This window comes from Delphinus delphis, chromosome 13 (assembly GCF_949987515.2).
Source record: "Delphinus delphis chromosome 13, mDelDel1.2, whole genome shotgun sequence".
NCBI classification, from domain to species: domain Eukaryota; kingdom Metazoa; phylum Chordata; class Mammalia; order Artiodactyla; family Delphinidae; genus Delphinus; species Delphinus delphis.
Genome location: NC_082695.1, coordinates 67,331,065 through 67,341,664, shown reverse-complemented (window position 1 = coordinate 67,341,664; position 10,600 = coordinate 67,331,065). Strand labels below are relative to the sequence as shown.

The following is a 10,600-nucleotide window of genomic DNA, read 5'->3' as shown; positions in this document are numbered from 1 at the left end:
ACCAACTTACCACAGATAAGAATGTTCTGGCAACTGCAATATCCATCACCAGAAAGGATTGCCTTAAAGAAGAGCGGAGTAACCCCCAGCCACTTGCAGCATTCAAGCAGAGGCTAGATGTCGGGGATGGGCTGAAACAAATTTAAATACCAAATTTAAATTTAGGCTTATTTTACCTTTTATATTATTTACAAATCCACAGATTCTAATATTTTAAATTAGCTTATAATTCACAGTGTATCCCAAAGTTATCCAGGGGAATGCCACCCCACTGTCTTGAATTCAAGGCAAAGTTCTGCTCTAGAATCACCTGAGACCATAGCCTAGAAATAATAACTTATCTCACATTTGTGTATAGCACTTTAACAGTTTATGAAGCTCTTTCATTTCTAGGACTTTATATGACCCCACACATACCCACAGAGAGAACCCTAAGGAAAGTAAAGCAAAGGCAGTACTGTCATTTCCCATTAGGTCCAAGGAAATGGGGGTCATTCAATTACCTAATGGGTTATTAAATTTCCACTACATGGTAGGCACCTTTCTAGGCACTGAGGATACAGAGGTGGAAAAACAGTCCTAGACTCTATCTCATGAAGCTCACATTTTTAAGAGAGATACAGGCAATGAAAAGTAAATCAATATACATTATATTCTGCAGTGACAAATGCTACAGATAGCAATGATTTAGGGTAAGTGTAGGTGAAGATTAAGGGTATGAGAGGTGCTACTTTATAAAGTGCTGTGAGGGAAGACCCGAGACTTTTAGGAGACGATGGAGCAAGACTTGAGGCTGCCTTTAAAAAAAAGACATTATAGGTCCTGAAATAAGGGCATTTGGGGCATTTTCAAAGAATAGAAAAGAAGTGAGTATGGCTGGACTGAAGTGAACAAAGCAGGGAAAGGTAGGAGACTAGATCAGGTCGTGCAAGGCACTGCAGATCATTTAATAAACTTTGGCTTTTGCTCTCGCTAAGGCGAAAAGCCATTGAATGTTCTGAGCATAGAAGCACATAACCTAACAGCTTAAAGGGATAACTCAGATTTCTATGCAGATTAGAGGCTGGGGGATGAACACGGATAGGAAGAGTGTGAACTGCTAAAGGCTATTGCAAAAACTCTGGCAAGAAGAATGATGTTTTGGAAAAGGCCAGTAGTGGTACAGATGGTAGGAAGTGATTGGATTTAGGATTTATTTTGAAGGTAGAATAATGGAATGAATGCTGGATGAATGAACATTATAATACAAGCCTTTCCATTTTAATCTACATGGCATAATGCAATCATTGACCTTGGGCAAGTCATTTAACTCGGCATCATCTTCATCAGTTTAAAATCCAGACGCTCTTAACGCTTGCAAACTCAGTACAGTACTCCTTCCAGTTTAACACGTTTAAGTGCTAGCTCTGGAGCCTCTTCTTGTACAGTACAAGGATGAGGGCACTGGAGATATCTTACTACACAAGACCTGCTTCCTAGACGTGTACAAACCCCTGCCTGTTTAGAAAGATGGTAACACCTCCCACCGTGGCACATATATGCAGTTAGTCACACAACTACACAGAGCTCCCTACACGTCCTTGGCATTGAGGTTGCCTGCTTTTGTCTAAATGTGTATCTGTAATACTCACAGGATCCCTGGGAGGTAAACTGGCTCATGGAGAGACCGAGGTAATGAGACGTAAAAGGCTGGCCTTCAGTCACTGAGATCTCAGTGGGATATGGTTTTGGTCTCATGTTCAGTACAATCCTTTCTTAGTCATTGAGCAGTGCTTTTCCTAAAATGCTCCAAAAAATATTCATGGAGAGAGCCAGATGCAAAGTGACGTTTTGGAGGTTTAAGAGTAAGAGAGACAATTTACATGTTCCATAATATGAGGGGGCAGTGGACTCGCCTTGCTGGCGGCAATTTGCTTTCTATGCAATTAGAAATTGTTTTTGTTGCTGCAAGTGAGATTTACAGTCTGTACTTCTGAACATAGTTTCAAAAAAGTATGCAGGCCCCAGTGCAAGTTAGAGCTCATGTTAGAAAACTGGTAGACGGAGGTTTTCACTGGGTGGTTGACTGCCTCTTCTATCCCCTTCTATGAAGGCCACTCAGGAGAATATACTCTCAGCAAAACCTTTATCCAAACTACAAAATAAACTGAAATTTGTGTTCAATTCCTTCCCTCTCATCTGCCCTTTTTTGTGTCTCATCTTCACTTCCTGTCTTCTTTCAAGACTCCTGGTTTGCTGTAGCCCCAGAATAAATGACCCCAAAACACATCCATTCACAAAAAGTCTTTCCTACTTTTTGATTGTTAAAATTGGACTCTGGACAGAGTGATTCTAAATCTAAAAGAATATATCTTAAGTGGTGCGTGTAATGTCCTGTGACCTTATTTGGAAATAAGGTCTTTGCACATGTAAATAGTTAAGGATTTTGAGACAAAACCATCCTAGATTTAGGGTGGGCCCTGAATCCAGTGACTGGTGCCTTAGAGGAAGAGAAGAAGACAGAGAAGAAGGTCATGTGAAGATGGAGGCAGAGATTGAGTGAGGCTGTTGTAAGTCACAGAACACCAAAGGCCATCAGAAGGTAAAAAAGACAAGAAAGTCCCCTGGAGCCTCCAGAGGAAGTATGCCCCGAATGACATCTGATTTCCAAATTCTATCCTCCAGAACTAGGAAAGAACAAATGTGTTTTAAGCTACGAAGATTGTGGTAATTTGTTATGGGAGCCCTAGGAAACCAATATGGTGGATTTGAACCATCATGACACTTGCACAGGGAGAAAGTTATGGGCAGGTGGCCTTCACTCAGCCCATCAAGTCACATCATGGTATACAGCACTACCCATATGCCTACATTCAGGGACTCCCAGAAATCTCTAGTTAATAGAGACTGCCTGGATTGAACCCCAGCCCATCACTTCCTAAATGTGGGGCTCTGGGCAAATAACATCTGTACTCCTTAGTTTTCCATCTGTAAAATGGAGCTTAAGACTATACCCTCCTCAAAAAGCCCTTGTGAAGATGAAGTGAGATAAACTCTCAGAACAGTGACTAACACATACTAAGGGCTCAAAAATATCAGCTAATTTTTATTAAAAGAGGCTAGGTACGAGCCACTATGGAGAACAGTATGGAGGTTCCTTAAAAGAACTAAAAATAGAGTTACCATATGATCCAGCAAGCCTACCCCTGGGCATATACCCAGAGAAAACTCTAAATCAAAAAGATACATGCACGCTAATGTATACAGCAGCACTATTTACAATAGCCAAGACATGGAAACAACCTAAATGTCCATCGACAGATAAATGGATAAAAAGACGTGGTACATATATACAATGGAATATTACTCAGCCATAAAAAGAATGAAATAATGCCATTTGCAGCAACATGGATGGATCTAGAGACTATTATATTAAGTGAAGTCAGACAGAAAAAGACAAATTTCATATGATATTGCTTATATGTGGAATCTAAACAAAATGATACAAGTGAACTTATTTACAAAACAGAAACAGACTCACAGACATAGAAAACAAATTTGTGGTTACCAACAGGGAAATGGGGGAAGGATAAATTAGGAGTTTGGGATTAACGGATACACACCACCACAAATAAAATAAATAAACTAAATGTATGTATAAAATAAATGAAATAAATATATAGCACAGAGAACTATATTCAATATCTTTTAATAACCTACAATGGAAAAGAATCTGAAAAAGAATGTATATATATATATGTGTGTGTGTGTATATATTTGTGTGTGTGTGTAACTAAATCACTACGTTGTACACCTGAAACACAACGTTGTAAATCAACTATACTTCAATTAAAAAAAAGAGAGAGAGAGGCAGTTGCCCCAGTCTCCGCAGTCGCTTTAGGCGTCAGCTCTGTTGCAGGCGCCTCTGACTGAGCTTCGCCTGGTGTACTGACGGACGGACGGACGGACGGACTGACGCGAGGCCGCGCTCCCACCGGCCTCCTCCGACCGCCCAGCGGCCGGCAAACACCACGGGCAACGCTGCCGAGTCCCAGCCCGAAGGCAGGCAGCCTGGCGAAGACTTTCAAGATTTTTCTCCCTGTTGCAGGACTTATGGTTAAAGTTCCTGTGAGGTTGTATTTGTCCTGTAAATTACTGCTTTTCCAAAGCCTCCTGTTAATGTCCCCTGATGACGGTGGCTTTTACGCGACCATTGTCGCGGGGGCGAGGCTGCGTGCGGTGCTGGCGGTGTTCGTGTTCATCGCGTGGAAGGAGGGGATGCCTGACTGGCGGGAAGAGAAAAACGAGGGTGGCAGCCCTTGCTTCCAAGCTACAGGCGTGGCCGGGAAGCCCTGAAAGAGGTTTTCTTTTTTTTCTTGTCCGTGTTTAAAAAAAAAAAAAAGTGTGGGTTTTTTGTTTTGGGGGATTTTTTCTGTTTAAGTGGGGTGGACGGTGGCGGGGAGGGAAATTAACTATTTACTGTAGCTTATACTTTGGTAAAAATGCGGGGCGGGGTGGAGGGCTGACATTTTTCTTGACTGCCTGTTACGTACGTGCCAAGTGCTTTTCGTTCTGGACAAAATGCTTTTGACTGAGATCATGTTTGACCCATGCAAATATTAGTGTCAAAATAGAAGCTAGGATAAAGTAACACTTATTAGTAGGTTTAGAATTTATTTCACATTAAAATACGTGTCCTGAGGTAATTTTTATGGCTTGGCTCAAGCAACAGTTTTAAGAGTGCACCTTCACTGATGCTGTTCACAGAGATGTGGACGTGCTGTCGCTGCTTTCTACCTCTGCCTACTCTGTAGCCTATTATGATGATGAAGTTGACGAAGTAAACCAGTATCAACGACTAGGTCCAGAAGACCTGGAAAAAACTGAAATAGGTCCTGAACCCACTCTTTTTGGTAAGGCAAAGTCCTCCTGCATGCAACTGCACTACAGATATAAAGAAGCAAGTGGCTATTTCCACATCCTGAGAGCTGTAGTGCGCAATCCAGTAGAGGATGGAAAAGATACCCTTTGATATCTTTTCTGCACATACTGCAGAGATGCTGCAGATCACCAAGCAAGTCATGGGATTAGATGTACCTATAACAGAGAGGAAGCTTGAGAGGAGGAGCAGTAAACCTCATGAAAACATCACTGGCATCAGATCTCAAAACCAAGGCTCTTTGGCCCAGGGGAAAAAAAATGTAATGAGCAAATTTTCATCTCTAAATCAAAAAGTGAAACAGACCAAATCCAATATAAATATTGGCAATCTACGAAAGCTAGGGAACTTTACAAAACCTGAAATGAAAGTTAACTCTCTAAAACCAAACTTAAAGTAAATCTTTGGGAGTCTTGAAATCATGGAAAACGCTAGTATGATGGATAAGAAAGCCCAGGCAGTCAGATGGGGAAATGTCTTCAGAGAATGACTCACACCACTCTGATGAATTCCTTACTCTGATGAATTCCAAGTCTGATGAAGACAGGCAGCTAGCTAACTCTCTAGAGAATGCAGGGCCAGTAGACTATGTGCTTCCTAGCTGTGGTAGTATTGCTTCAATACCTCGATTAGGCAGTCGATCCCAGTCTATGAGCGACACTGATATTAGCATTCATGTTCCTTCAGAGGTTATTATTGCTCATGAAAGTGGGCCTGGAAAAGGCTATGAGTCTTCTCTGAAGAAAAGTCCTTCGTCTGACAACATAAACAACACTGACTGGCTTTGCCAAGTCCACGGATATTTATTGCCACAGATTTGTTCAAGATGCACAAAACAAAATGAGCCAGCTGTCAGAAACCAGGTCTGTTTCTCAGGCTAGTGAGGGAGGAAATCACATGACCAATCAAGTTTCTAACGAAGACGCTCAATTTGAATCAATGGAACAGATACCTTCTCTACCATCTCAATTAGATGTGTCTTTGTCTGCAACAGGCCCACAGCTTTTGTCAGTTGAACCAGTGCATTCAGTTGTATCTCAAAAGACCCCCGGCTCCGAATCTGGCACACTTGAACTTGAGAGAGGGCTTCACGTAACTCCTTCTCCTTTAGAGAGCTGTAGCAGCAGAGCAGTCTCTCCCTTTGCAAAGATTCAAAGTTCCATTGTCCAGGCCGCTAATATCACCTAAGCTGGATTAAACCAGGGGATAAGCTTTGCCATGGCAAGGGTTCAGAAGAGCCCTGCAGAACCTGAAGTAGTTAATGAAGTCCAGCAGAAAGAACTTAAAAATGTTTACTCAATGCAGACACACATAATTCAGATTTAGTTTTTAGCCACTCAGAATCCTGTGGCTTTTATTTAATCCAAAAAAAAAGGAGGTGTCATATAACCTGTACTGTCTTTGAATCTAGGGATCACAAATTCTAATTATGTTTATTTGGAAAGATTTTAAAAGGAGACTGAACCTGAGAGCTAGGACAATGGAAGTGCATCATTCTAGAATGTGTAGACCTGCGTAGCTTATATACTACAGAGCAGTTTTCTCTTTAAAAGTAATTCAGGAATAGATTACTTTGGGACATAATAACCTGAACCTTTTTTGGAGTGGTGTGGGTGGGTAGAATGTATGGACGTGGATCCATTTAGGTGATTAGCATTTTTCATAATTTGTTTTTGTTCTGTTTGTCAGTTCATTTCAAGGTAAATACTTAGTTTTTAGTGACTTCAAAGTGTTACTAGTATGGAGAAGCATTTTCATATAAAAACTATTGGTTTAGTTTTTGATGGCTTAACCATTCCCTGTAAAGAGCTAATTGAGGGCTAATGGCGCTACAGTCAAGAAATGAATGCCCATTTGATCCTAATTTTCCCCACATTCTACTTAAATTTAAAATACTGCTACCTTGTACACCTCAAAGTCTAGGAGCATTAAGACTTGTCAGTCATAAAACCTGAGATGTCAGATGTGAATACCAGCACCTATTAATTTTGCTCTCTTTTCAGAAATGTTAAGAATGTATACATATTGGATACCGGTAATGCTTGAAAGAAGTCTTTCAAGTTGTAATTTTTGGCAGGGGGCAGTCCATGACATCCTGTGTAGACAAGCACAACTGTTGAAAATTTAGTCTGAAGCACAACTGTGCTAAAACTTTAGGTTTTATGACTGTAACCTTGGTCACGTGGAACCAGGGCCTTGTCTGTAAGCCTATACAGTAAGAAAGTTGCACACCTTATTCCAAACAAGTATTGGTTTGTCTGATATCTTTCGAGTCTTACTCTGTTGAAGTGATTCTCAGCTAAACATTGTCTGTTGTAACTTTGATATTTCCACTTTTGTTATTTATTAGTGGTATCTTTTTTTGAAGTGTCAGATGTTGTGACTATTTAAAATAAAATATCATTGTAATTTAAAAAGAAAAAAACAGAAACTAGGCAGTAATATTTCAACTACTAGTTTCCTTTCTGCATTCACCTTATTTGGAGTGAAACATTATTATAGAAATGTATTCTTTTTTTTTCTTTAATAGATCTTTATTGGAGTATAATTGCTTCACAGTACTGTGTTAGTTTCTGTTGTACAACAAAGTTAATCAGCCACATACATACATATGTCCCCATATGCTCTCCCTCTTGCATCTCCCTCCCACCCTCCCTATCCCATCCTTTTAGATCATCACAAAACACCAAACTGATCTCCCTGTGCTATGCGGCTGCTTCCCACCAGCCAACTATTTTACATTCGGTAGTGTATATATGTCGATGCTACTCTCACTTCGCCCCAGCTTCCCCCTCCCACTCCATGTCCTCAAGTACATTCTCAATGTCTACGTCTTTATTCCTGCCCTGCAACTAGGTTCATCAGTACCATTTTTTTTTTTTTTTAGATTCCATATATACGCATTAGCATACAGTATTTGTTTTTCTCTTTCTGACTTCACTCTGTATGACAGACTCTAGGTCCATCCACCTCACTACAAATAACTCAACTTTGTTTCTTTTTATGGCTGAGTAATATTCCATTGTACATATGTGCCACATCTTCTTTATCCATTCATCTGTCACTGGACATGTAGGTTGCTTCCATGTACTGGCTATTGTAAATAATGCTGCTATGAACACTGGGGTCCATGTATCTTTTCAAATTAGTGTTTTTCTCTCTTTTCAGATATACACCCAGGAGTGGAATTGGCGGTCATATGGTAGTTCTTTTAGTTTCTTAGAAACCTCCATACTGTTTTCCATAGTGGCTGCACTAATCTACATTTCCACCGTGAGTGCAGGAGGGTTCCTTTCCTCCCAGGTGTGATATTCTTTATAGTCAGTGCCTTCACATACATTATTTCATTACACTCCCTTAACAACCTTATAGGTCACACAGAGAAGAAAAATTGTCTCCTTTTAAAGATGAAGAAACTGGGAATCAGAGATATAAGTTCTCACCAAGATCACACAGCTGTGGCAGAGGGAAGAATAAAATCCAGGTTTCCCGGCTCCATTCTACACCTGTTTGCATAATGTTTATATATAGACAAGGGGACTCACTGAATCAATGCAGGAATCCTTAAAGGATTGTCAGAGTTCTCAAGACATAGTCCTCAGTTACTATAATTTGTCTCATTTTTTTGGCTTAGATCACAAAGGTACCCACTAAATCACCTGTCACCTTGCAAAGGGGAAGACAAGGAAGAGTAGCCACTTCCTCTCTGACCCTCACCTTCTAACACCGATCACTCTGTTAGACTAGTTATGTTGTCACCTTGTGTGCTTCAAAGAGTGAGAGAAACACACTCCTTCACCAAGGTCTTGGGTAAAGGCAGTATGGGGGTCTATCACAAAGGAATACATCAGAGGTAAGTAAGACCCCAAAGACAGATGGTCAGAGAAGGACCCTGTTTTGAGGGAGGGCCAGGAGAAGGTAAATGCCACAGTAGAACCTCAGTGTTCTCTCTGATCTGTGAACAGCCCTGTTGGGGAAAGTTCCAAAGTAAATTATAGACCTTCTCTCCCCATCCCCAGGGCCATGAACATAAGTTCTCTAAATATTAAATTTTTATATTTAATTCTATTAGTTACTACCTATATTTGTGTGTATGTAAATATTTAATATCTTCTTACAGAGGTAGCACCCAAGAAACAGAGAGGTTAAGTACCTTGTTCAGGTGCATTCAGCATATTCAGTGGTATAGCAATAAGGACTTCTGTGCCTAGCAACATTATTTATTATAAGTTGTTTATATTATTATACTGTCTCCCCAGGGATCTTGCAGGGTCTTTAATGCCAGGGTCTGGATCGTACGCATCTGTCCCATACTGCCTTGCGAGTTATTAGACAAAGAAGAGATCTCAGTGGAGTTAGAATAACTAGGCTCCAATTGTGTCCATGGGCCAAGCAGGTCCTCCTGTGGACCTTCACTTCATCATCTCCAAAATGATTAGACTCAGTTCATGGGACCTCTTCCAGCTCTAACATTCAATGATCCTATTATGCCCTGTTCCTCCCCAACTGCAGAGCACAGCAAGAAATAAGCTTCCTTCCAAATAACGACTTGGGGCACCTCCACCCCTGTCCGCGGGCAGCCCCAGCACGGTGCTCCGGTAGACCAGGAGAAGATTTAGGCCCCTGCCTCTCCCTCGCTGCTCCCTCTTCCCCCCCTGCCGCACTTTCCCCCTACACACCTGTCTCCAGACCTTGGCTTCCTGGGTCACAGTGGGAAACTCCCACCTACCAGCTGTGTTGGTTTTATTCTTGAGAAAAGAGAACAGCTGGGTGATTTAAAGATGGAACTTACGACCCACTTAACTAGTCAACTCTAGTTGTCAAGCCCCGAAGCTGCATTTAAGGACTGGAGCTGTGGATGTGACATGAAAGCCAAGAGGCCCAGATGCTTTGTTCCCAACCCTCCCCTGCCAGCAGGAGGGACTGCATACTTTATGAGATTTTTTCCAAAGAGCTTCTGCTGGGTTGCTTTGGTCTTTTTCTTTTCTTTATAAAAGGTATTTACTAGTGTATGGTCTTTTAAGCCTTTTGGCTTAGGGAAGAAAGAGGGTCAGCACGTTAACAAATTAGACATGTTCCCCCTGGCCAGGCCATCGAAAGCTAATTTTTACTTGGACTCAGCCTAACCCATCTTTAGCTCCTGACAGTATCTAAATGATGGAAAGCTTTGTTCAAATTCATAAAATATTTTACAGAGGAGTAAAACAGATCTTACAGACTCGTTTCTCATTAAAAAGTCAATGCCGGGAACATCTGATGCTATAGAACTGTCTGATTCAACTTGGCAGGTCAAGCCTGACTAATCCTATCTTCTGACGGGTGAATTTATTTCGCCTGAAAATGATTTCCTCACAAGCTGACAGATTATGTACTCTAAACTTATACTTTTATAAGACATTACTAGAATGTGGATCAAACCTAATTCATCCATTAAACAAAATGCAGGGAAAAAATCTACACTGCAAATTAATACTTAGAAGCCACAAGCAAGGAATTCTAAGTCCTATTAGAAACTGGATGGTGTCCACAGCCAAAGAGCAGAGTCAGAAAGAACACTTGGAAGAAAACCTTTTTCAAGTTTACATAGTCTGAGTCCATAGCTGTTATAGTTGGAAAACATGAGAACGTACTTTTTAAAACTTTCCTTAGAATCAGTAAATTAAGACAAATACTACTATATGA

At 40.9% G+C, this 10,600-nt stretch overlaps 1 pseudogene; it reads left to right on the top strand.

Moving 5' to 3' along the window:
• The first annotated feature begins 4,158 nt into the window (after nucleotides 1-4,158).
• Nucleotides 4,159-6,244, top strand: LOC132435762 (phosphatidylinositide phosphatase SAC2-like; annotated as a pseudogene).
• The last annotated feature ends 4,356 nt before the right edge of the window (nucleotides 6,245-10,600 follow it).